This window comes from Eublepharis macularius, chromosome 4 (genome assembly GCF_028583425.1).
Source record: "Eublepharis macularius isolate TG4126 chromosome 4, MPM_Emac_v1.0, whole genome shotgun sequence".
NCBI lineage: Eukaryota > Metazoa > Chordata > Lepidosauria > Squamata > Eublepharidae > Eublepharis > Eublepharis macularius.
This window is the reverse complement of record NC_072793.1, coordinates 179,949,159-179,974,973: the sequence shown is the minus strand read 5'-3', so window position 1 is coordinate 179,974,973 and position 25,815 is coordinate 179,949,159. Positions and strand designations below refer to the sequence as shown.

The 25,815-nt window shown below is 48.9% G+C and overlaps 1 pseudogene; it reads left to right on the top strand.

Moving 5' to 3' along the window:
* The window catches only part of LOC129327236 (zinc finger protein 208-like), a 113,626-nt pseudogene that overhangs the window by 36,596 nt on the left and 51,215 nt on the right, over window positions 1-25,815 (top strand).

The following is a 25,815-nucleotide window of genomic DNA, read 5'->3' as shown; positions in this document are numbered from 1 at the left end:
GCTGGCAACTCCCCCCTTGGCCCTTATTCTCATCGGCATTGAGAGGTCAGGGAGGGAACACAGAAACTGCGCAACTACAACAAAGGCCTGTGATCTCAGTGACACGCTAGTGTACCACACAGATGAGTCATGTAAGTTTACAATCCTGCAGGTGGGGCCCAGAGTTCTTTTGGAATTACATTTCCAGACCACATGGACCAGTTGGTCTGGAGAAAACTACAGCTTCAGAGGTCCATACTCAATGGTATCGCATCCCCACTTACCTCCTTCCCTTCAAACTCAAACCTCTGTCAAACTCAAACCTCTCCACCCTAAATGAGCTTCAGAGTCACAGTCCACGGCCCACTTGCCTTCTCCAGGCCAATGTATGGCACTCATCTGTAGGAATATATGACAGCACCCCATCAAAGCCCTTAACACCCTCCATAGTCAGCTGGGTCCCAGCCACTGTTGTGCAGGGATGGCAGTCAAAAATAAAGCCCACTATTTCTCCTGGCATCATTTGGTCCATGTGGGAGCAAAACATTAGGTAGAATCTTATGTTTGGGACACCACACTCCGAAATGCCTCCTCCTCACTGGCGAAGAAGGCAGACGTAAAGGAGGAAAAGTATCAGGAATTAGGCCTTCCACTGCAATGCCAATATCACTATCAGCCATACTGGGCCTGGCAGATAGGCACTGAGGTAGGACGGCCGGGCCTGTGGTTCAGTTCCCACATGGAGAAAGACAGAGTCAGGCTAGGGAAGCTCAGCTGATGTTTTGCCCATGCAAACCACGAAAGGGTGGGGGGGGGGAGGAACCAATCAGATGATGGGATGGAACAGACATTCATTATTCTGGCTGACACCCCCTTCACAACCCTTAGGTGCCACACTAATATGGCTGACTCTTCCAGCATCAACCTCCCCCATGTATCTACCCAGTGGCTTATCAGATGCTAGCAGCACTGGGGGCCAGTGTAGCAGACGCAGTGGCATGCTCCCCCCTTATTTCTGCATACATATCCCCCTTTGACAACCCCCCCCCACTCAGTTCCTTTTGCAAGATGCCCACTGTGACCAGCAGAGAGTGTTAGTGAGTGGGGCGGGCCTGCAGAGAGGATCCATGCCAGTCGGGGGTAGGAAAATATAGCAAGTTATATAAAATACTAGCAACAAAGCCCATTGGTAAAAATGCAATGGGTTCTAGAAAGAGCAGGGAAGATAGGCAGGCATTCCCTCCTCCTCCGTCACTTATCCTGGTTGGTGAAGGAGGGGGGTAGGCATTGCTACCTGCTCCACACTTGATATCGGCCACATAAAGGGGGCTTTGTGACCTGCTCCACGCCTGATACAGGCCAGGTAAAGGGAGGCAGGCATTGACACCTGCTCCACGCCTGAAGGGGGGTGGTTATGGCCACCTGCTCAGTGTCTTATTCCAGTAGGTTGAAGGGAGTGAGCATTGCCACTTGCTCTGCTCCTTATCCTGGCTGGGTGAAGGGAAAAAGAGCATTGCCTCCTGGTCTGTGCCTGATCCCTGCTAGGTGAAGGTGCAGGGTGGGCATTGCCATCTGCACCAGTCCTGATCCCAACTGGGTTATGGTGGGGGGAGTGGCCATTGCCTGGGGGGCATTGCCACCTGCTTCTAATACCAGCTAGGTGAAGGCAGGAAGTGGGCATTGCCACCTGGTCTGCTGATCCCAGCTGGCTGAAGGGGGCGGGCCTTGCCACCTTCTCTGCTCTTGATCCCATATGGGAGAAGCTCTGCTCCTGATTCTAGCAGGTTGAAGGGGGGACGAGTATTATTACCTGCTCAGTGCCTGATTCCGGCAGGGTGAAGATGGGGGGTGGGCTTTGCTACCTGCTCCACACCTGATACAGACCGGGTAAAGGGGGCGTTGCCACCTGCTCCGCTCCTGATTGCAAGTGGGTGAAAGGGAAATGGGCATTGCTTCCTGCTCCACGCCTGATTACAGATGGGCGAAGGGGGGTGGTTATGGCCACCTGCTCAGTGCCTTATTCCAGTAGGTTGAAGGGGGTGAGCATTGCCACCTGCTCTGCTCCTTATCCCAGCTGGGTGATGGGAAGAAAGCGTGGAATCCAAGCCAGACATGGGCTTTGATATCTTCTCAGCCACCTGAAACGTACAACTAGACTTTATGAATAGCCTTGTGTACACCAACAAAAATTATAAGCCTTGTGTGCACTAGTGAATATCATGCTGCATTTTCTTAGGTTCTATACCCAATTGATGGGACTTGTGTACCTCAAGGGTGGGGATTTGAGCTATTAAAAGCATTTAATAAATATTCCTTTTGGAGCTGTCGCTATTATAGCTGTGTTAAAACAGTCTTTGTGAAAATTACTAAAATGTGTTGTTATTCACTGTATGGAATGTAAATTATTGTTCTGTATTTTGGAATAGATGGTTTAATATTTTTTTTCTAATTTTTTTTATTAATGCATCACACATTATTACATTTCAATACAGTCACAGGTCTTCTATGATACATCTTTTACCCCTTTTGTAACCCTCTCCCCCGCAAGGTGGCCATCCTATAACTACAAATTACATTTTTAGCCACGAGCACATTTTTCCAATTTTCCAAATATAGCTGTATTGGCTTCTCCATTATATACCCATTGAAAATATACAGACCATTTCTCTTTTATCTCCTCCATTTTTCCATCCCATGCCTTATCTTTTTTTAAACATTCCAACATATCCGATTGAATATATTCATACAAGTAATCATTCCATCTTCCTAAGGTCCATTTTAAGGAATAGATGGTTTAATATTTATATTGAGGTTCACTGAGCACAGAACATACGAATGAATATTTACTTCAGTGTGGTAATTATTGATATGGATCCTCCAGTGTGGATTCCACTGGTGGTTTGCCGCTTCTAATACCAGCTGGGTTGAGGTTGTAGGAGGGCATTGACACGCACTCTACTTCTAATACCAGCTGGGTGAAGGCTGGGGGGGGCAAGTACTGCCATCTGCCCCGCTCCTAATACCAGCTGAATTAAGATGGTGGGTGGTCTTACCACCTGCTTCAATCCTAATACCAGCTGGGTTAGGGCATTGGATAGCCACAGCCACGTGCTTCACTCCTAATACCAGCTGGGTGAAGGTGGGGTTGGGCATTGCCACCTGCTCCGCTCCTGATACCAGCTGGGTGATAGTGGGGGGTTGGCATTGCCACCTTCTCCCCTCCTGATCCCATCTGGGTGAAGTGAGGCAGGCATTGCCATCTGCTATTTCTGATCTCAGCTGGGTGAATAGGGGTGGACATTACCACCTGCTCCATTCCTAATACCAGCTGGGTTAAGGGGGGTGGGCATTCCCATCTGCTCCTCTCCTAATACCAGCTGGGTTAAGATGGGGATAGGAATTGCCCGTGGTAGGCGTTGCCAACTGCTCCGTTTCTAATACCAATTGGGTTAGGTAGGGGGGCTATTGCCACCTGCTCCATTCCTAATACCAGCTGTGTTAAGGATGGAGATGGGTATTGCCACGTGCTCTGCTTCTAATACCTGCTGGGTGAAGTCAGAGGGCATTGCCATCTGCTCCGCTCCTGATCCCATATGGCTGAGGGGAGCAGGCATTGCCATCTGCTCCACTCCTAATACCAGCTGGGTTAGGGCACTGGATGGGCACTGCCACCTGCTCTGCTTCTAATACCAGCTGGGTGAAGGTGGGGTTGGGCATTGCCACCTGCTCCTCTCAACATTAGGTGGATTAATGAGGGGGGGTGGGCATTTCCACCTGCTCTGCTCCTAATACCGGCTGGGTGAAGTCAGGGGTTGGGCATTATCACCTGCTCCACTCCTGATCCCAAATGGCTCAAGGGGGTTGGCATTGCCACCTGCCTCACTCCTAATACCAGCTGGGTTAAGGCTGTGGGTGCCACCTGCTCCACTCTTAATATTAGCTTGGTTAAAGTGGAGGATTGGCATTGCTACCTGTTCCACTCCTAATACCAGCTGGGTGAAAACGGGGGGGGGGGGGGGGAGCTGGTATTTCCACCTGTTCCCCTCCCAATCTCATCCTGGCCTCCCTGTCACGGCATGTTTTTGGAGGGACATAGTGCCTTGCCTGGACTTCCCTCCACAGCAGTGCCCTCTGGTGGTGCACCAGGGTATAAGGTGAGTTGTCTGAAATACGCTTACTCAATTTTATAGTAGGATATCCTATCCATACTATTTTACTTATGTGTGTGTGTGGGGGGGGGGGTGCAGCCCTGGAGTTTAAATAATAGGAAACAATGGAGATTGGCTGGGGGGAGCTTGCTCAGGGGCCAACTGAATTAGATTCTGGGGTCCAATCATCCTGAAATTTGGCGGGTGTTTAGAAGACAGTCAGGAGTAAGTGTCCTGCAATTTTTGTGGCATTAGCTTTAAAAATGCTCCTCAGCCCTCAGACAGGCCAGTTAAATCTGGGATTCTCTAACCTGGATCAGAGAATCTGATCTGGATTTCAGAGATCCTGGATTTCCCCGCTCTTTAGAGACCAGTTGGCCTGGAGAAAACTATATCACATCCCCACTTACCTCCTTCCTTTCTTCAGACTCAAGCCTCTCCAAGAACTACCCCAAATCTCCCAAGAATTTCCTAAACCAGAGCTGGCCAACCTCGATGAGCATCAGAGTCACAGTCCATGAACCTCTTGCCTTCTGCCAGGCCAATGTACAGCAGTCATCTGTAAGAATATATGACAGCATCGCACCAAAGCCTTTAACATCCTTCATTGTCCTTTGGGGAAGGGCTTCAATGTGTGATGTGTGCCAGCTGAGTCCCAGCTACTGTGGAACATTTTGTCCGTCTGGAAGCCGAACATAAGGTCGAGTCTGGGATCAAACCCAGGGCCACCACACCCCAAACATGCATCCATAGCTCCACCCCACCCCAGCAAAGGAGGAGGAACCACATCAGGTATCAAATATTCCACTATGAATGATGACAAACACCAGCCGTATGGGGTCTGGCAGATAGGGGTGGCCCAGTGGAAAGGCACTGGGATAGGATGGATGGACCTCTGGTTCAGTTCCCACATGGAGAGAGGCCAGAGTCAGGCCAGTGGAGCTCAGCTGATGGTTTGCCCATGCAAACCACAAAAGGGGGGGGACCATCCAGCTGATGAGCCAAAAGAGATGTTCATCATTTTGACTGACACCCTCCTTCACAACCCCTGCATGCCACACTGACAGGACTGTCACTTCCAGTGTCAGCCTCCCCCGTGTATCTGCCTGGTAGCTTATCAGATGCTAGCAGCACTGGGGGGGGGCAGTGTATTGGACCCAGTGGAATGCTCCCCCCTTGTGTCTGCATACATATCCCCCCCTACTCAGTTCCCTCTCCAAGCTGCCCACAGTGGCCAGCAGAGTGCGCAAGTGGAAGGGGTGGGCCTGCAGAGGGGAGTCATGTCAGTCGGGGATAGGGAAATATAACAAGTCCAGCAGCACCGTGAAGACTAACCACATTTATTCCAGTATGCATGTATGTGAATGCCCCCCATCCATATATATGAAGAGGAAACCATTCTGTGAAGCGCTGTGGGGAAAGTATGGAAGGGGGTGGAGCTATGGCAGAGAATGGCGTGGAGTAGGGAGTGGGTGTGGGCATCAAGCCTCCTTGGTTTGAGAGGAAACACACAGGGGCACAACTGTTGATCACTAAATACTGTATCGAACAGCAGCAAGGAAAGAGTAATAAGTTCCAATGAATGGGGTTGCCAACTCTCTCTGCCCAGTATGGCCCCTGTGCCCTTGGGAAGTGCCCTGGGTAACCATGAGGTGTCACATTTTCTAATGGCATCTCCCCCAGTAGGACCCTGTGTGTACATTGGGGCACCAATCAGTTGATTGTACACCCCCAAATTCAAGAGGGTGGTGGCAGAACAGAAGTGTGACTCTGGGATCTCATCTCTGGCAGAAGAGTGGAGAAGGAAATGTTCTTATTGCTCTGTGTGGAGCACATAGTTCCCTGCAAAAGTCCTAAACATAATGTCTGCAACATGAGAGCCTTGGGCTGGAAAAAGCAACACCCAATGCCTTGAAGACCCGCTGCCAGGCTGAAAAATGGTATTTTCCCCCTGTGTTTCATGCTCAGCATCCAACCTTGGACTCATTTTGGCATCCTTGGGGGAGTCTTGGCTGTTCTCCTCCTGCTGGGGCCTGGACAGGTGGGACAGAAGATAGACCTTTTCCTCGGGTCGGACGCCTTTTGGTGCCTCGGGTGCAAAGCAGAGGAGGGAGGGCCAAGCAACTGGTCTCCCCCAGCAGTGCTTGGAAACCTCTCCTCTGGCCCACCCCCATGCTAAAGAGGCAGGGGCTTCTTGATAAATAAATTGTATGTTGGACCCAGAAACATAATGAAAGAATTCCATGTTTGGGCCATCAGCAGATTCTATCATTTAGCAGTTGAAAGCATGGTTATAGGAGGTGGGATTTCTCTGTTCCTCTCGGTTCTCACTAGCCAAGAGCTGCCTTGGGAGGCTTTTGGAAACAGGTTAAGAGGAGACCCTCTGGAGGAGCTTCTGCACAGGCTGGTGCCAGCTGGATGGCCTCTGGGCGTACCTTCCAGCTTGGACTTTTGGCTCTTTCTCTCTGCAGGAGGTGGTGACCAGGGGGTGGCTGCTCTACAACATCATGATGTGCCTTCCTCTGAAATGTGACTTCAGCATGATAGCTGGGGGCGGGGGTCAAGGGGCAGCTGGGAGGCACAAGAGTTCCTTCTGGCCCTTTGGAAGGGGCTGGGCAAGGGTGGAGGGGGTCTCATTCCATCTGCAGCCACATCCCAGCAAAGCACTCACACCCCATGCAGACCATAAGGCCAAATGACACGAGAAGCAGAAATGAATCCGATTCTCTCTCTCAAAAATAGAACCAAAAGCAGCTGGCGACATAACAAACCAAGGCAAAATCTGGAAGGCAGGACAGGCCTGAAGGATCAAACTGGGGGAGAATAAAAGTCAGGAGTAAGAGACTCCTAATTACAACCATTGTAACATGGGAGGCAGAAATGAAACTCTGGCCAGGTCCTTTGCAATGCATTGTGGGCAGTGGTTCAGGGACCGGAAGAAGCCTTTCTTGTTCGTGCTGTAAGCAGTTCACGGTCCTCCCACTCCCCCTTCATTTCTGAGTCCACAGAAACCACCATGAGATTTCCAGTTGCCTCTCAACGTTAGGGGGGCACCCACAGCCCCATGCCCTGTGCCTTATCTATGAGAAGTGGCTATGACGGGGCGTGGGGTGTGTGTGTGCGCACACAGCTGTTGGGGAGATGCAACTGGCTGCAGATTTAGCATCCTAAGCTGTGTCCGGGCAGGGGAAGGGGGCGCCTGGAATTTCTCTTAGTGCTGGCAAGAAGGGCTACACCATGGTTTCTGCTGGCCTAACTTTATTCCTCTGTTGGGGGCAAGCCCGGGAGCTGCAGACTCTTAGGGAGCCACCTAAGTCCAGCTCTGTCAGGAGGACACCTCTGGCACCTCTCCCTTCTGCACTGGTATAGCAGTGATGCCGGAGCCGTGCCACATCTCCTGGTATGCCAGCATAGTTGATAGAGGCCTTGGCATCACTCTGAAGTGCACGGGAGTAACACTTAGTTGGCAACCTAAGCTCTTTCAGCTCAGGGCTTTGAAATGCACCACACGTCTCAAAACGTTCTCTAAGTCCAACAAATTGCTCTACGGCTGGCCAAATCTGTACCTTTTCAGCAACTCTTCTGCTACCTGGTGCTTATCTGGAGCACTTCTGATGCTTCAGAAGGTGGGCTTGTAATAATTTCTTTTTGATGACAGGCATGAGAACCTCAGAGTTTTTTCAGCAGTAAGCTGTGCAATGCTCGCGTTTTGGCATCTGAATGCTTTTGTGCATTTTTCCTGAAAGCAAAATAATATTTGGGCTCTTTGATTTATGTTAGACATTTCTGTTCTGCTTTTCTCCCCCATGGGAATCCAAAGCAGCTTCTGTCCTTCCCTCCCTCTATCCCCCTCCCCACATGCATCTTGTCTACTAGTTTCAGGCTGCCAAACCAGCTGATGGCCAAGACCCCTCCAGTCACCCCCAGACCCGAACAACGAGCATGCCCAGAAGGCCTGGCCAGCAGCCCCAGTGGAAAGGGGCCCCTCCCAAGAGCCTGGCAGAGCAAAGCGAGAGGGCAGAGCCCAGACAAGGTGGACCCCCCCCCCCCACTCTGCCAGTTGCCTTAGTGGACTACCAGAGAAACTGGGGGGGGGGGTTGTTGTCCACTCTCCCCCATTACTGACCCTGGTCACTCCTTTTCTCTCTCCCATTCATGTTGCTGCAAGTGCTATAGTTATATGAACACTCTTGGAGGTACATGAATGAAACCCTCAGTCCGTCGAGGACAGTATTGTCTGTTCAGACTGACAGCCGCTCTCCAGGGCCTCGGGCTTTCCCATCCCCTCCTGCCTGATACGTTTTTAACTGGGGGTACTGGGAATGGGGCCATGGCGAACTGGAAGGGCGTCTGCTTGGCATGCAGAAGTTCCCAGGCTCAGTCCAAGGCACCTGCAGCAAAAGGATCAGTCAGACTGTGATGGGAAAGGCCTCCTCCGCCTGCGACCCTGGAGCGCTGCTGCTGTCGGTCTGCATAGACAAGACTGACCTTGATGGACTGAGGGTCTGATCCCGTATAGGGCAGCTTCACGTCTGGCCCAGAGAATGACTATCCTTCAATGGTGCCTCTTGGGCTGGGGGCAGCTGCCCTCCTGTTGCTGAGTATCTCCAGGGGCTAAATGCTGCCAGGTGCTGGAAGAGAAACCCAGTCTTGTCAGCTCTGACTGCCAGTGGCTCTCCAAAGTCCCCGGTAGCAGCCTTTCACTTATCCTGTCCTTTGACTCGCTCTGTGTCTGATGGAGGGAGCTCCAAGTTATGGGAAATTCTGCGGGAATAAAATTATATGTATTTATTTACATTATTTATAATTTCTCACTCAGACTCAAGGCAGATTACACAGAATAAGTCAATACGACCAACGGGATTGGAGCATCCAATAAACAATGTAGTAGTATTTGAACAGTAGAAAATTTGCCACCAATCAGGGATCTGAGAACAGGACCGAAACAAAGCAGAAGTATTAACAACATGCATTAAACAATGCAAAATTTCATAGCAGAATCCTACCTACAGCAACAGGCAGTACGGGATGTACTCAGTATAGATCGTAGTCTCTGAACTTGTGCCCAAGTAGCTTTCCAAACGATTCTGAAAATAGTAGAATTCTGTTGCCTGCCTTAAAAAAGCCCTTTCGAAGAATTCGGTTTCGCATAGTTTGCGGAAAGCTGAGAGGGTGGAATCTTTCCTGACCTCTTAAGGCAACCCGTTCCACAGGGTGGGGGCCACCAAAGAGAAAACGTGTGTGTGGGCAGCTGTTGATTGTGCCAATCTGAAGGGTGGTTGGTGCAGAAGGCCCTTCAAATAACCTCTAAGTCCCCTTTCCCCAATAGCCCTGGGCAGTTGTTGGGTGAAGTGAAGGAAATATGGGGAAGGGGCTACCTGTCTGGTGGAGCCTCTGGAAGAGGAGAGAGACCCTGTGAGGGTTTGGGTCTGCCTGCCATAGTGGAGGCTAGACAGGTGGTGTGTGGTGACCAGCCCTTACCTGCCTGGGAAGCCCCCAACCTGTGCAAGGAGGGGTGGCAGGGTATGTGGAAGGTCAGGGCCTGCCATAAAGCTCTGGTCCAGGCTCTCTCTCTTACTCTCAGTAACTGGTTGGCAACTGTGCGAGGCAAGATGCTGGCCTGGATGGGCCACTGATCCAGCTATGATTTTATGATGTTCTTATGTGGGAATATAAAGAGGTAGAGGGAATAAGGAGGTGAGGGAGTCCTGCCTGTCCCTGGAAGGATCTCCTCTGGGGCTGCCTCTCCATCCATACCCTCCCTGCAGTGATCCCTTTCAGCCCATCAATGCCTGTGGCAGCTACTCCCACTTGCCAGCCAGCTGGGCCGATTCCAGATGACTAACCTGAAGGCGCTGCATGCCGCCATGTTCCGGATCGTGATGGGGAAAACACGAAATATCGCGTTTTCTCGCACGAGTTTGGCGCGACGTTGCGCCAAACTCGCGCGAGAAAACGCGGTATTTCGCGTTTTCCCCATCGCGACCCGGAACATGGCGGCATGCAGCGCCTTCAGGTTAGTCATCTGGAATCGGCCCTGGTCTTTGCTGCTTCCCCTCTTCTCCTTTCCTGCCCTTTGAGTCCAGCATTGCTCACCATTCTGAATTCCTGGACAGTGACTCACTCAGGGTGGCTGGGCAGGAGTCTTCTCTCCCTTGAGCAACATCTTCAAGAATGCCCCAAGACCAGAGCCCAGGAAAAACTTCAGCTGCCACAGAAGGCTGGATTGCGGGGTTTACAGCCAAGTAAGGTGCAAAAAAGCCCAATGGAAAAGAAATTGAGAAGCGAGCCGTAGGAAATGCCCCCTCGCAATCAAAGCTGTCCATAATGTTACATTACAGCTGAAAAGCCCACATCATTTGGAGCGTGTTCTTTAATTTATAATAAACTAAAACCAAAGAGAGCCAACACAGAAATTAGTGGGCTAGAGAACGTGTCTGGAGTTGCAGAACGCTCCTGTCTGTGAGTGTGTGTTTTGATCTTGTCCACTGGAATAAAACATTTCCAGAGTTGTGCAGAGTTACAATATGGGGAAAGCACTCATTTACACATGCAACCAGGCCCTTCCCCGAAATGGTCCAGGCCACAACCATGTCTGGGCTTTGTATCTCTGCCCACAGGCAAAAGAGTGGTGAGGCAGAGGGGACAATGCCACTTAAAGGCAATGTGGGAAAGGGGGGTAGCACACTTTTCAATGCTTCCTGGGAGCGAGGCAGTACCTTATAAGGTCTTATAAGGGGAGTTTGGGTAGGATCTTCTCTTTGCTGTATTAACAATAACAACAAAAACAACAACATTCGATTTATATACCACTCTTCAGGGTGACTTAACACCCACTCAGAGCAGTTTACAAAGTATGCCATTATTACCTTCACAACAAAACACCTTGTGAGGTGGGTGGGGCTGAGGGAGCTCCTAGAACAGGGGTGGCCAAACTGTGGCTCGGGAGCCACATGTGGCTCTTCTAGACATATTGTGCGGCTCCTGGAGGTCTCTGAGTATCGCTGTGGCCATACAGTTTAGTTTATTTCCTTTCCTTCTTTCTTTCCATGTCTTTCCCTCCCTTTTCCTTTTTTCCTTCCTTCCTTCCTTCTTTCCATATCTGTCATATGTGCAATAAAAATGCTGGGGTTGCCAGGTCTGACTCAGAAAATACTTGGGGACTTTGGGGGTGAAGCCTAGCAACGATGTGATACCACTTTTGTGATGTCACTTCCAAGTCAAAGGTCAGGTGATGACTCTTCCCAAGCCCCACCCCTTCCAATGACATCACTTCCAGCATACTGACCAAAAACCCACCCCTTCCTGTGATACCACTTTCAAGACACTCCCCCAAACTCGCCTCTTCATCTGAAGTCACTTCAACACATCATGTCTTGTGGCTCTCAAACATCTGACGTTTAGTCTATGTGGCTCTTACATTAAGCAAGTTTGGCCACCCCTGTCCTAGAAGCTGTGACTAGCCCAAGGTCACCCAGCTGGTGTCAAGTGGAGGTGTGGGGAATCAAACCCGGTTCTCCAGATTAGAGTCCTGCTGCCACTCTTAACCACTACATCAAACTGGCTCTTACTTTCTTACTTGCAGGGAGATGTCCATTACTCAGGGAACATTAAAATGAGGGGCAGAATTGTCGAGCGGTTAGAGTATTGGACTATGATCTGGGAGAGCCAGGTTCAAATCCCCAGTCTGCCATGGAAGCTTGCAGGGAAGCTTCCAAGGGGCTTTCATGGTGGTTTCAGGAGGGTAGCCATGTTGGTCTGCAGTCAAAGAGCACGATCCAGGTCCAATGGCACCTTCAAGGCCAAGAAGGGCTGAGCTTTTGCTCAGACCTTGGAAATCTAGTCGGTGTTTAAGGTGTTATTGGTCTTGTTCTTTTCCAGTGGTCTCCTAGCCAATTCTGACCCAGTCAGACCCTGCTTAGCATCCCAGTTCTGACCATACCAGGCTATACCATGCCACCTTCCCTCCCAAAGGTTCAACGACGGGAAGCCCAACAGGTGCTCGGTCCAGAATTCGGATTGCTTGATCTGTGTGTGTCAACACGATTGGAGCGATAGCAGGATTTGCACACCTTAGAGGCTAGTCAGATTTTCAGAGTGTAAGCTGTCGAGAGTCACAGCTCCCTTCTTCAGACCTTCTGAATCTGGTTGGCCTCTAAGGTACCACTGAGCTCAAACCTGTTGTTCTACTGCAGACCAACACGGCTACCCACCTAAACTAACCGCCGGAGGGAGACAGAGAGAAACGGCAGAGACTTCTCTAACAGCCGGGTTGGAGGGACAGAGGAAACCTTTGCATAAGATCCGGCGTTGCGTCTCCAGCTTGCAAAGGCCGCGCCTCCCTCTCATTTGCAGAGTTTAGGGGTGCGATCCCCCCTTCCCGGAGGCTCGGCGAGGAGGGGGGCTGGCGAGGCTTCGCAAAAGGGGCTCCGCTTCTTCCTCCGCGCCGCCGCAGCTCCTTCGCCGGTGAGTTTCGAGCGCAGATGCGGAGAAGGCGGAGGGGGCCGCCCGGCCAGGCTGCTGGATCGCAACAAAGCAAAGCAATCTGGGGGCGCTTGGAAGACCAGGCGACGTTCCTGGTTTACTGTTGGATTGAAATGGCGCCGGGCCTTTAAGGTGCCGCCAGATTATATTGTTTTAAGGGAAGGAAATGGGTGGCAGGAGAAAGAAGGGTGGGAGGGGCCCACAGCAGCCGCTGATCTAGAGCTGGAAACCCCCCCCCAGGCCTCCAAATCTGCTCCTTTGTGTATTGGGGGGGGGCTTATCTCCTTTGTGCCGAGTCAGGAGGTCCCTGCAATGCAGGCGGGGCGGGGCGGAGGTTGGGTGGGGGGAGATCCCTTTCCTGTGACTGGAAGGCCTTGAGGTTGTCTTTCATGGGGGCTTGAGGAAAGGAGAGGAGGCTTGACAGCTTTGGCCCTGGGCAGGTCCTGGAGATCTGGGACGGTGCCTGTGGAGGGGGGAATCTCACCTAGAATTTATTCTGGGTTGCCCTCTGAAGTGCTCATTTCTCCAGGGGGAACTTAACCTTCAATTGCAGGAGAATTCCAGGATCCACTTGGAGGTCCGCGCCCCAAGGTAGGGGCTTCAGGGAAGGAAGGGATCTCAAATTATAATTCCTGAAGCTGCTTACGGATCCCCCCAGCGCCCTAGAACACAAATGAAAGGTAATGAAAAACACCAGCCATAAATTTTAAGAACAGGAGCAAACTGATATTATTGGCAAAATCAGTATTGTCGTTTGGGAGCAGAAAATAGATATCCTGAACCGAAGAATACAAGGAAAAAATCTATAAGATACGGCAACAATTGCAGTAAAATGAAAACGAGAAATATTTCCACAATGACTCCAAAATACACACAAAGTCCTGATTGCCCAAAACAATCTCAGAGTAGTTGAGGTGATCGAAACACTAACATTTAAGGGGAAAGCCCTGGCAGGAATGGTATCTCTGCAGAGTTCTGTTCAGTAATGCAGCACTATTGAGTCCTAAACTACTTTATCCCCTTCTAAGCCCATTGAAGTCAATAGGCTCTGCAGAGTGTAACTTTCTTGATTTATTTAGTTCATTTCTATGCCGCATCTCCAAGGAACCTGCCCAAGGAAGTTTACAGCATAAAACCTAAGAACAACAACAAAAAAACCCCATAACCTGCCTAAATTAAAACACTGCATTAAACTGTATGTTGTCACCCCTCCCTCCACCAGTCTCTTTAACCCTGTCTCAGCTCAGGCTAGGCTCATCGGAGCTTGGGAGCTTAGCAGGGTCAGCCACAGACAGTACTTGGATGGGAGACTGCAAAAGAAGACCAGGGTTGCTGTGTGGAGGAAGGTAATGGCAACCGCCTCCGCTCATCTCCGACCTGGAACACCTGGTGGATGAGGTCACCATGGGTTGATTGTGACTTAATGGAACCTTCCTCTTTTGCAGAGCAAGACAGCAGGGGCAGGCGCAAATTGTGATCATCCTGAAGACAGAGCATAAAAATCCATGTGGTTTTGCTATATTAGCCCAATGTAACTTACAAAATTTAGTGAAGTGAGCTGTGACTCACAAAAGCTACCCTACCCTACCACAAATTTTGTTAGTCTCATAGGTGCTACTGTACTCTTTGTTCTTTTCTGCTGCTACAGACAGACTAACATGGCTACCCAGCTTGATCTAACCCAATGAACTGGAATCATAAATCTTTGCCTCTTTTTTGGCTGGTAAAATTAATCCCTGCCCTGCCCCTGACCTGTGAGCAAATACCTTAATTTGGTTTTAACAGGCTTAAAGGGCAAATTACAGATGGTATCAGAAGCACACGAAATGTCATTCACTGTTGCACGTCTGTTCTGTTTCTCTAGCAACACTTTCATTGGATGCCTTTGACCATCTGGAGGAACCCTTCCTCTCAGACTCCAAAAAAAGATGAACTGTGGACCAGCTTCCTCTGAGCAATCAAGCCACTAAATGGCAGATGGGGCAGTCCATGTGAAGGGTAGCAGTTTTACAGTACTATCCTGAGCACCTTTTCCTGGGATTATGCCCCACTGAATAGATCTGAGTAGGATTCTAGGGAGACTTGCTTAGGATTGTTCTCCAAGATCAGCATCTCCTGTCCTCCTTGGCATGCGTCTCGAACTCAGAGCTGAAACACACAAACACAACCCCAATGTCACAAGCGTAAAAGGTGGAAAGAGAAACCATCAAATTCACCTTGTCACCGATGGTCTGATATTTTATATCACTCCTCCTGAAACGTCAGTTTCTTATATTAAAGAGGAACTAGAGAAACGCAGCAGGTTCCCTGGGTCTAAAGTCAAGAATCTGTAATTATATCTGTTAAATGTATTGTCGAAGGCTTTCACGGCCGGAGAACGATGGTTGTTGTGGGTTTTCCGGGCTGTATTGCCGTGGTCTTGGCATTGTAGTTCCTGACGTTTCGCCAGCAGCTGTGGTTGGCATCTTCAGAGGTGTAGCACCAAAAGACAGAGATCTCTCAGTGTCACAGTTAGCCGTGATGGTTAAAAACTAGTGACCTGAGGTGCAAATTCTTCCGTAATGGAAAGTTTTCTGATGCTACATTTTCCCACAGAAAAACTCTCCCTTGCATAGGTCAATATAGTCTCTATTTATAGCTGCCTGGGCTTTTTTAAAGGAGCGCTAAATGTGGGATATGAAGCACAGGCCAAGTCATGGCTTGTACGTGATCCTGGCTTTCATTTGTCTTCTTTTGCTGACATTATTTAAATTTTTGGTGGGGGAAACAGCATGCCAGAGGAGATGGACCTTCAGTGTGATCCCACAGGTCTCTTGTGTGAGTCTAAACAAAGTGATGCCTTTTAGAGATGAAGGAAGGGTCTCTTTTGTCTCACCTACCATTCTTATAGGGAGAAGCCATGAACGGTTTTGCTTATAAAATATCTTCTTGCACCGTGGGCGTCCTCGTGAACTCACGAAGTATCTTCTTGGCTTCACATAACAAGGACCCCTATACATCTTGTTCTTTCTTGTCTTGAAAGAAGGGTTGCAGCCAGTAAGGAAATTCTGTGGTCTTGTTGAGAATACAGACCGGAGACCAGTTCCCAGGAGGTAGCCCTGGAAACTGGTCTCTCAGATCTAACCCTGGTAAATGGAAGGATGCCCGACATAGGCCCTGTGGACTGGAGGTTTCCAGACTTTTTGATATGGCGACCCTCAAGTCCAGACTTTGTATGATGACCCATTGTAGGCTGGCCTAAGGGACTGGGAGGGTGCAAAGGGGGTAGCACAGGGTTGAGATGTGAGAAGATGGCAGATGTTGGCAAAGAGTTGGGTGGCAAGTAGGTTGGTGCTGAAGATCTCCCACAGCAGGTGGAGGGCAGAGAACCCGTTTAACGGCAACCCTAGTTAAGTGCTTTTGTTCTTGTCATGATCCTTGAGAAGGATGTGGCCAATTACCATCCCCTCTGCCTCTCATGGGCCCTTTCGGGGCACGGAGTTGCCAGGAGCCCAGGCCTGAGGCTGAGGAGGGGAGCAGCCTGAAGTAGGCCTCAAGGCAGCCTTTCCCTCAGGCCTCCTCTCAGCCCTTTTCCCTGCAGGCCTCTGTTTCCTAGACAACCACAGCATTGGGCCTGGAGACAATGGAGGGGAGAGCAGGAGCCAATGGCTGAGGAGGAGGCGGGGCTTGGAGAGCGAGTATAAAAGGATCCTCTGAGGGGACCTGCTTCTTTCCCTTGAGATATTAAACCTGTGTTTCATTTATTTATTTAAGAACATTAGCATGCTGCTTTTCTACCCAAATTAGGGTCCCCAAGACCATGGGTTAATCTCCCCAGTCTCTGTGACTTTTTTAAAAATTTAACATCATGTTACAGTAGTGGTTTAAAAAAATTAGGCTTTTTTCTTCATTCTTTCTGGGTTCTTCATGCCTCATTTTCGGCCATGCAAGAAGGCACACCCTGACCGAAGAGGGTTTCTCCTGGGGAAGTAGGGAGGGTGCTGTGGGCCCTCCCCAGTTTAGCCCATGAACTGGCCTGGTTGAACCATCCAGTTAGGGCCCTTCCTTCCTCCAGGGCTGGAGAGGGGTGTGTGGTGCTATAGATTGTTAACCAGAGATGCAAGAACTCTTTGGAGTCAGCATTGAAGAGAAGCAGCCCCAGTCTGACACACACACAAATCTGAGTCTCAGACCTGGTCCGCCTGTCCAGGAGAAGTAAGTGGTGGAGACCTGAACTGATGAAGTGGCTGGTATTGATATAAGGCACTTCCGCCTGGTTTTTCCATGCATATATTCAAGTTGATTTCACATACGACTGTGGATGTACGAATACATTGTGGGATGCTTTCCTCTGCTAAAATCCTCTTGCTACAGAAAAACATCATGTCAAGAAGAGAGAGGGAACGAGGGCCAAAATGTTGCCCCTGCATGGTTAGTTTTCACTGTGCAGGGAGCTTTCAATTCCTAGCTTTGCCTCAGAACACAACCCCTCATTCCCAGCACGTTCTTTCTGTATCTTTACAGAAAAGGGTTTCCCAGCCTCTTTCTTTCTCACCCTACCAGACAGCAATGAAAATACACTCTCGATGGCTTCTCCAGTGTCTCCCTGTGGGGAAGGGAAAAGGCCAGCCATGCAACCAGCCCAGGTATGGGTGGGAGCGGTGAGCAGTGGGGACCGCAGAGTGGGCTCCTTCATTGTAAGGGTCAAGGGATCAGGCTCTTTCCTCTTGGTTCTGGTCCTGCAAGATATGAAGGTTGGGCACTTTGAAGGTGGGAAAATGCTCCCCCCCCCCGTGTAGGATTCCATGTTCAGAGAAGAAAGGAATACTGTCCCCAAAACATCCCACCGAAAAAGATTTGCTCCTCTATGTGGCCATCTCTGGCCTCTTCCCCCAAAAGCTGCAATCCCCATGGGACTAAAGACTGCCCCCTCTGCCCCCAAAGAGGGCTGGGAAGGAGGAGCCAAACATCCCCACGGGCTCTTCTCCACTCCTCTTTGTTGCTGATGTTCCACTTTGGTTTTACCATCCTTGGGTTTGCTTATTGCTTATTTTAATTTTATTTTTATCCTACTTTCTGATCAGGGATCCAAAACTGTTTTTCACACCAGCCTCCTCTTCACCACTTAATTCTAACAACAACCACCTGGTGAGGTAGGATAGGCAGAGAGACAGGCTCAACGTCCCCAGGTGAGCTTCCATAGAAGTGCAGAGATTCAAACTCAGCCTTCCCAAGTCCTATTCTGTCACTCCACCCACTAAGCCACACTGGAATCTTGGATCTTCTTTCTCCCAGGCCAACTTTCTAGTGATGTTAAGAAATGTTTTTCTCTTCTCCTTCCAGGGTAGGGTGTCCTTTGCAGAGGTGGCTGTGTATTTCACCCAGGGGGAGTGGAGATTGCTGAGCCCATCTCAGAGAGCTCTCTACAAGGAAGTCATGATGGAGAATTCTGGGAATGTGGCCACTCTGGGTGAGGATCCCTCTCCTGGGTTGTGCTGAGAGGAGTGACTGTAAGGAAGCCCCCGATATGGCAGGACACACCCTGCCTGCCCTGGGCCCACTGACTTATCTCTGCCACTCTCTGTGATCCTTCCTCTGATCTGGGAGGAGCTGTGGGTTTTCCTTGCAGGGAAAGAGCTGCTGCCTGGCAGTCCTTTGCCCAGCCCAAATGAGAAGGGTATCAAAAGAGGCACCAGGAGTTGCTTGCATCTGGAGAGGGTAGGGGTGGTAGAAGAGGGGTTTTCCTCCAGTCTTTGCTGTGTCTTTCCTGCCTTAGATGTGGCTGTGGAGGAGACCCTGCTGGCTTCTCTGACATTTAGTTATCATGTTGCTTGGCGTTGCTGAGCTTATGTGCACACCGAAGAGTTTTAATGTTTGTTTTGTGGATATAAAAAGGGCCTCAGATTGCCAAGCCTGGCCTCATCTCCTGGCTGGAAGAGGAGGAGGAGGAGCTGTTTCCCCTGATCTCTCATGAAGAGGAGGGATTGGCAGGTAGCTGTCCTGGGGTTGTGTGTTGCCTGCGCTTCCTTCCAATGGCGTTGTGGCATTTCTGTGGCCTTGTTTGTCCTTACAGTCTGAGCTGCTTCTCGGGTGTTTCTGAACACTTGGCTTATTCCTGATGTTCTTAGCAGTTGGCCCACAAGCACTGGAATCAGTTTGAGTCTTGTTCTTCCGCATTTCCGCTCTCCCTCTTCATTTCTGCAGTTGTGAAATCAGTTTATTTTCTTTCTCAAGTGCCTTAAATAATGAGAATTTTCTAGGGAGGGGACTGTCACAACACCCCCCCCTTTTATTTTCTCATTTGATTCAAAATGAATACACTGCCTGTCTTTGCCTGGGGAAGCCTAAATGGGCAGCAGCTCGACCACCCATCTTTTAACATGCCCCCCCCAAAACATGGTCTAAAGTGGAGCGACCTGTGTGGGTTGACCCAGAGCAAAGAGGCAGAAGTCAGCACTAGCAGGTTAAGTCAGCCTCTGTGGGATGGAGCCCAGAGCTGCAGTGATCCCGACCCTTTCGAACCGTGCTGCTTTTTCTGGTGCAGGAAGTGGTCCCCCTCCCTCCCCCATGCCACCTGGGTTTTTGTGGTTTTTTTTAAAAAAAACGTTTCATATTGCTGTATCGACCTACCATCGTGATAATAGATGCAGCAGGTTCTCTTAATTCCCAGTTTTAATTTTTAAGGACTAAGTTTCTAGCCTCTTCCCTTGCAGGGATGTAAGGAAAAGTTCATATCTCTGCAATGAAAGAGGCTAGAGGCTTCCTTTGAAAAACCTCTGGGAGTTCAGGGAACCTGCTGCAGATATTATTACAATGGTTGGCCAATGTAAGAAGCAATACAAAAATGACTTTTTAACTAAAACCATCAAAACAAAACCAGAAGAGGAGGTAAAGGAAGGTGGGGGGGATTCTGCATGCTGTCTTTATGCCATGGAGAAAGAGAATTTATACTGCTGGCATTGGTCTTGCGTTGCTAGACCTCAGCAAGGAGCCTACTCAGTTGCCTTTCTTTTTTCTTAGAGCTGCCTATATGGGCAGTAGTATCAGAATCTTCTACCCTTTAAATCAGCCAGTATGGAGGTAGGGGGAAATTCTTAAAACCACACTTGACAGAGAGATTCTCTAGAAAGCAGGGGTTCCCTATTTTTCTTTTTTAGGTTGTTATGCGTGACCCTAAGAATGACACTTTTCGTGGGTGTAGAAACCACATGAGAAGTGTTTACCTTGAAGAGAATACCATACAATGGATACACAAAAAAATGAACAACTGAATACCAAAGACTATGACATCTGTTCCCAGGAAAATCAGATATCCTGATCTTAAGTTCCTAGACCACAAAGAGGAATTGACTTCTCCCCACCCTTTTCAGTCGCCTTCCCTTTTATTACTGGGGTTTACTCTCTGCTGCCACCTTCCAGCTATAACTGGAATTGCAGATTGTCAGCTGGCAACCAGATGCTGTCAGTAGAAAAATCAGCCAATGCAGGAATGGATCCGGTCCTCCGTCTCTAGGCAGCCCTCGGCAGTTGCCTCAGGCACAAGTAGAGGAGCACCGATCAGCATTCTTCCACTCCTTGCTGCACAGATATCACTAATTACCCGGCTGGCTGCCCACTCATGCATTAAGACTGCCCCAGGCAGCCAGTGGGGAGCCTGCATCCTAATTCCCTCCCTCTATCGGGGCTATGGGCAGGAAATGGGCCCTCTTCCTCTCTGGCTTCCCTCCCTTCCTGCCTCCCTGCAACTTGGAGAGCACCTGCCCAGGATGTCAAAACCAGAGCTGGAATTTTTGGTGAAGCAGTGGCTCCAGTGGAAGGCCAAAGCAGGTGGATACTTCTGGGTGCTGGAAACCAGAAGATCAGAATTTTTTTACCTTAAGGATTATAGAATACAATTAATACTCACAAAAAGAGCATACAGCTGAACAGCATAAAATGACTGTATGTAAGCACGGAGAAAACGAAAAAGGTAAAAATGCATCCTTCCTTCCCAAGATGTAAAACTTTTGTAATGTTGTAGCCTTTTTGTGGCTGCTGGTATCAGAGGACTCTGATTTCAGGAAAATGTTGTCTGCAAAAATAAAGCATATAATTAATACACATAAAATGAAAACATGAGAGCTTAGAGAAAATGAAAAAAGATGGAAGTGCATCCTTCTTCTGTATATGTAAAACCTACTTTTGTAATGTGATAGGCTTTTTGTGGTTACAGGGATCAGAGTATATGATTTCAGGAACAGAAGATTTTGACTTAAAAAATAAAGCATCCAGTTGATACACTCGAAAAAAAATTATAAACATACCCCTCTTTCCCTAGTTGTCACGATATGTCAGAGCAAAAATCAGAAATACTCTAATAGTTTCAGGTTTCTCAATGTCAGATTTCTTTCTTCTCCATCTGGCTGCCCCCCCCCCTCTCTTTGGACCCTCTGTTGTGTTACTCCATGAGTGACTATCCCTCACCTCAAAGGTATTCTTCCTCTCCCCACAAGCCCCCTCCAAATCACTCCCCCTCCTCATTAACTCACTCAGGAAGGGAAAGAGGAAATTTTTATCATTGGGTCATTTTGAGGCAGAAGGCCTTTACTATATACACTCTCTTTTGTCCGCTTGGACTATATTTATTACTGTACAAATGGCTACTCTGGCAATTTACTCAGCTTGGAATTTAGAAAAAATTGAGAAAGAGAGGGGAGAACCCGGTACAAACCATTTGAGCTTAACCACTGAGCATTCACCAAGTGCAAACCAAACCACCACAAAGCAAAGTAGAAAACTCTGATGATGATATTGAGGGAATGCGCTTGCTCTTCATGCCAAATTTCTCTTCCTTTCAGCAGGAGACCTGTGGAAATAACGGAATGAAATGGAAGAGCATCCAGTGACTAACAAGGAAGAAACACATTCAGATGTGAAAGAGAGCGTTGGACATAGTGATGCCTTGGGGAAGCAGAAGGGAAGCCACTCATCCAAAGAGATGAATAATTCTGACCTTTTGCAGCAAAATGACTCTCAAGTGAAAAACACGTACGAAGGAGAAAACAGTAATGATTGCGCTGCTACCAGGGAAAATAAGAAGAAAATATGTAAATGCCTGGAGTGTGGAAAAAGCTTTAGTGAAAGTGGAGAGCTTAATGTCCATTATAGAATTCACACAGGGGACAAACCATATAAATGCCTGCAGTGTGGGAAAAGCTTCAGTCACAGTGGAAATCTTACTGCTCATCAAAAAATTCACACAGGGGAGAAGCCATATAAATGCCTGGAGTGTGGGAAAGGTTTCAGTGAGAATGGAAATCTTGCTGTCCATCAAAGAATTCACACAGGGGAGAAACCATACAAATGCCTGGAATGTGGAAAAAGATTCAGTCAGTGTGGAACCCTTACTGCCCATCAAAGAATTCACACAGGGGAGAAACCATATAAATGCCTGGAATGTGGGAAAAGCTTCAATCGGAGTGGAAACCTTGCTTCCCATCAAAGAATTCACACAGGGGAGAAGCCATATAAATGCCTGGAATGTGGGAAAAGGTTTAATGAGAGTGGAGATCTTAATGCCCATTACAGAATTCACACAGGGGAGAAACCATATAAATGTCTGCAGTGTGGGAAAAGCTTCAGTCAGAGTAGAAATCTTACAGTACATCAAAAAATTCACACAGGGGAGAAGCCATATAAATGCCTGGAGTGTGGGAAAGGCTTCAGTGAGAATGGAAAACTTGCTGTCCATCAAAGAATTCACACAGGGGAGAAACCATACAAATGCCTGGAGTGTGGAAAAAGATTCAGTCAGTGTGGAACCCTTACTGCCCATCAAAGAATTCACACAGGGGAGAAACCATATAAATGCCTGGAGTGTGGAAAAAGCTTCAGTCAGAGTGGAAACCTTGCTTCCCATGAGAGAATTCACACAGGTGAGAAACCATATAAATGCCTGGAGTGTGGAAAAACCTTCAGTGAGAATGGAAAACTTTCTGTCCATCAAAGAATTCACACAGTGGAGAAACCATATAAATGCCTGGAGTGTGGGAAAAGCTTTAGTCAGAGTAGTGATCTTACTGTCCATCAAAGAATTCACACAGGGGAGAAACCATATGGATGCCTGGAATGTGGAAAAAGTTTTAGTCAAAGTGGAAGCCTTAGTGTCCATAAAAGAATTCACACAGGGGAGAAAGCATATAAATGCCTGGTGTGTGGGAAAAACTTCAATCGAAGTGGAAATCTTACTGTCCATGAAAGAATTCACACAGGGGAAAAACCCTATAAATGCCTTGAATGTGGGAAAATCTTCAATCGAGGTGGAAATCTTACTATCCATCAAAAAATTCACACAGGGGAGGAACCATATAAATGCCTGAAGTGTGGAAAAAGCTAGACAGAGAGTGGAAAACGTAATGTCCATCAGAGAGTTCACACAGGGGAGAAACCGTATTAACGCCTGCACTGTGGAAAAAGCTACACTGAGAGTGGAAAACTTACTGTCCCTCAAAGAATTCACACGGGAAGAGACTATTTAAATGTGGAAAAATCTTGTCAGAGTGCCGATCTTATTGTCCATCAAAGAATTCACACTTTGCAGAAACCGTATGAATGCCTGGAGTGTGGGAAAATCAGTCATAGTGGAAACTTCCCATTTAATAATTTACTCAAGGGGAGGAGGTGCCATAGAAATGCTTGGAGTTTTTGATGAACATTTCTTCAGATGGATTGGCTTACAAAATTCAAATGCAATGAAATAGATCATAGTGATATATACCATCGTTTAGTATAATTGAATCAAAAGTTTTAGAGATTAAAAGCCAATTCCTCAGAACCCATCAGCCGCAGCATATCATCATTTTGTGGGGCAAGGGGAACAACACGCTCCAGTCTTCATGGTCCAGGGTGCAGAGTGAGCTTACTGATGTCCCTAGCATCCCCGACTAGATCCACTGCTCACCAAGCAGTGCCTGATGACATCCTGCTGAGTGGAAGAATGGGGTGCAGGGAACTCTCTCCCCTTGCGGGTGCATTTGCAGCCCCTTGGCCCCTCCTCCGTGTTGGCATCTAGAGGACAGGGAGAGAAGACCCAGGAACTGCACGACCACCACAAAGGTCTATGATGCCAGTGACACTCAAGTGCACCCCACGGATGCGTCACATAGGTTTACGATCCGGCAGGCGGGGCCCAGAGTTCTTTTGGAATTAAATTTCCGGACCATAGAGACCAGTTGATGTGGCGAACACTTCAGCTTCAGTGGTCATACTCTGTGGTATCGCATCCCCCCTTGCCTCCTTCAAACTCAAACCTCTGCAAGAAGCACCCCAAATCTCTGGGAATTTCCTAAACCAGAGCTGGCCGTCCTGGATGAGTGTCAGAGTCACAGTCCATGGCTCACTTTCCTTCTGCTAAGCCGAGTTATGTCAGTCATCTGTAGGAATATATGACAGCATCCCACCAAAGCCTTTCACACACCCCATAGTCCTCTGGGGAAGGGCTTCAATGTGTGATCTCTGCCAGCTGGGTCCCAGCCATTGATGGCAGTCAAAAGATAAAGCCCATTCATTCTCCTGGCTGCATTTGGTCCATGTGGCAGCAAAACATAAGGCAGAGTCTTATGTTTGGGCCACCACATGCTAAACATGCATCCTTAGCCCCTTCCCCCAGGCGAAGAAGGCACACGCAAAGGAGGAAAAGCATCAGGCATTAGGCATTCCACTGCAAAGCCAACATCACCACCCACCATACGGGGCTTGGCAGATAGGCCAGGGTCCCTGATTCAGTCTCCACATGGAGAGAGGCCAGAGTCAGGGAAGCTTAGCTGATGTTTTGCACATGCAAACCAAAAAAGGGGGGACAGGACTGCCAAATGATGGACCACACCAGACATTTGGCTGACACCCCCCCTCTTCACAACCCCTGCATGCCACACTGTGAGGCCTGTCACTTCCAGTGGAATGCCCCCCTACATGTCTGCCCCACCAAACTGTGTGGCTTAACAGATACTACCAGTGCAGGGGGGCAGTGTATCACATTGTGCAGCATGGTCCCCCTTTGCATCTGCATACATAGCCCCCCTCTGACCAGCCCCCCTATGCAGTTCCCTCTGCAACCTGCCCACTGTGACCAGCAGAGGGAGCCATGTCGGTCGGGGGTAGGAAAATTGTCCTGAAGCCCCGTGGCACCCTGAAGACTAACCTCATTTATTCCAGCATGCACATATATGAAGGCCCTTCATCCAGACGTAAAGACCTGTGGGGAAATTATGGAATGGGGGTGATGCTAGGTCAGAGAATGGCATGGAGTAGGGAGTGGGTGTGGGAGGCAAGCCCTGTTTATTTGAGCGGAAACACACAGGGGCACAACTGTTGATCACTTCACACTTTATTGAACAGTAGCATGGAAACAGTAACAAGGTCTGATGAATGGGGTAGCCAACTCTCTCTGTCCAGTATGGCTCCTGTGCCTTTAGGAAGTGCTCTGGGTAACCATGAGGTGTCACCATTTCCAACAGCATCCTTCCCAATAGTACCCTGTGTGTACATTGGGGCACCAATCAGTTGACTTTACACCCCCAAAGTCAAAGGGGTGGGGGCAGAACGGAAGTGTGACTCTGGGATCCCGTTTCTGGCAGAAGAGTGGAGAAGGAACTGTTCTTACTGCTCTGTGTGGAGCACGTAGTTCCATGCAGAATGTCCTAAATGTAATGTCTGCAACATGAGAGCCTTTGGCTGGAAAGAGCAGCGCAAAATGCCTTGAAGTGCTGAGAGCAGGACTGGAGCAAAGCATAAATATTAACATGACACATTAAACAACGCAAAATTACATAGTAGGAACCTACTTACAGCAACAGGCAGGTTGAGGCGTACTCAGTATAGATTGTAGTCTCTAAACTTGTACCCAAGTAGCTTTTTAAACCATTCTGAAAACGGTATAATTCTGTTGCCTCTGTTAAAGAAGCCCTTTTGAACAATTCAGTTTTACAGAGTTTGCAGAAAGCTAAGAGGGTGGGAGTAGGGGCATAGACTTTCGAATTTCTCGGGGTGGCCTGGGGCTGGGCCGGAGGCATTGTCAGGGGTCCAGTGACATCACAGGGAGGAGCCAATGACACCACAGGGAGGGGCTTCCATTGCCACCATCTATGGAGGCAGGGTCATGGGGGATTTAGGGAGGGGCTTCCCACAAATTTAGAGGGACCCAGGCACCCATGGGAACCCCCCTAACAACACCCCTGGGCTGGGCCAA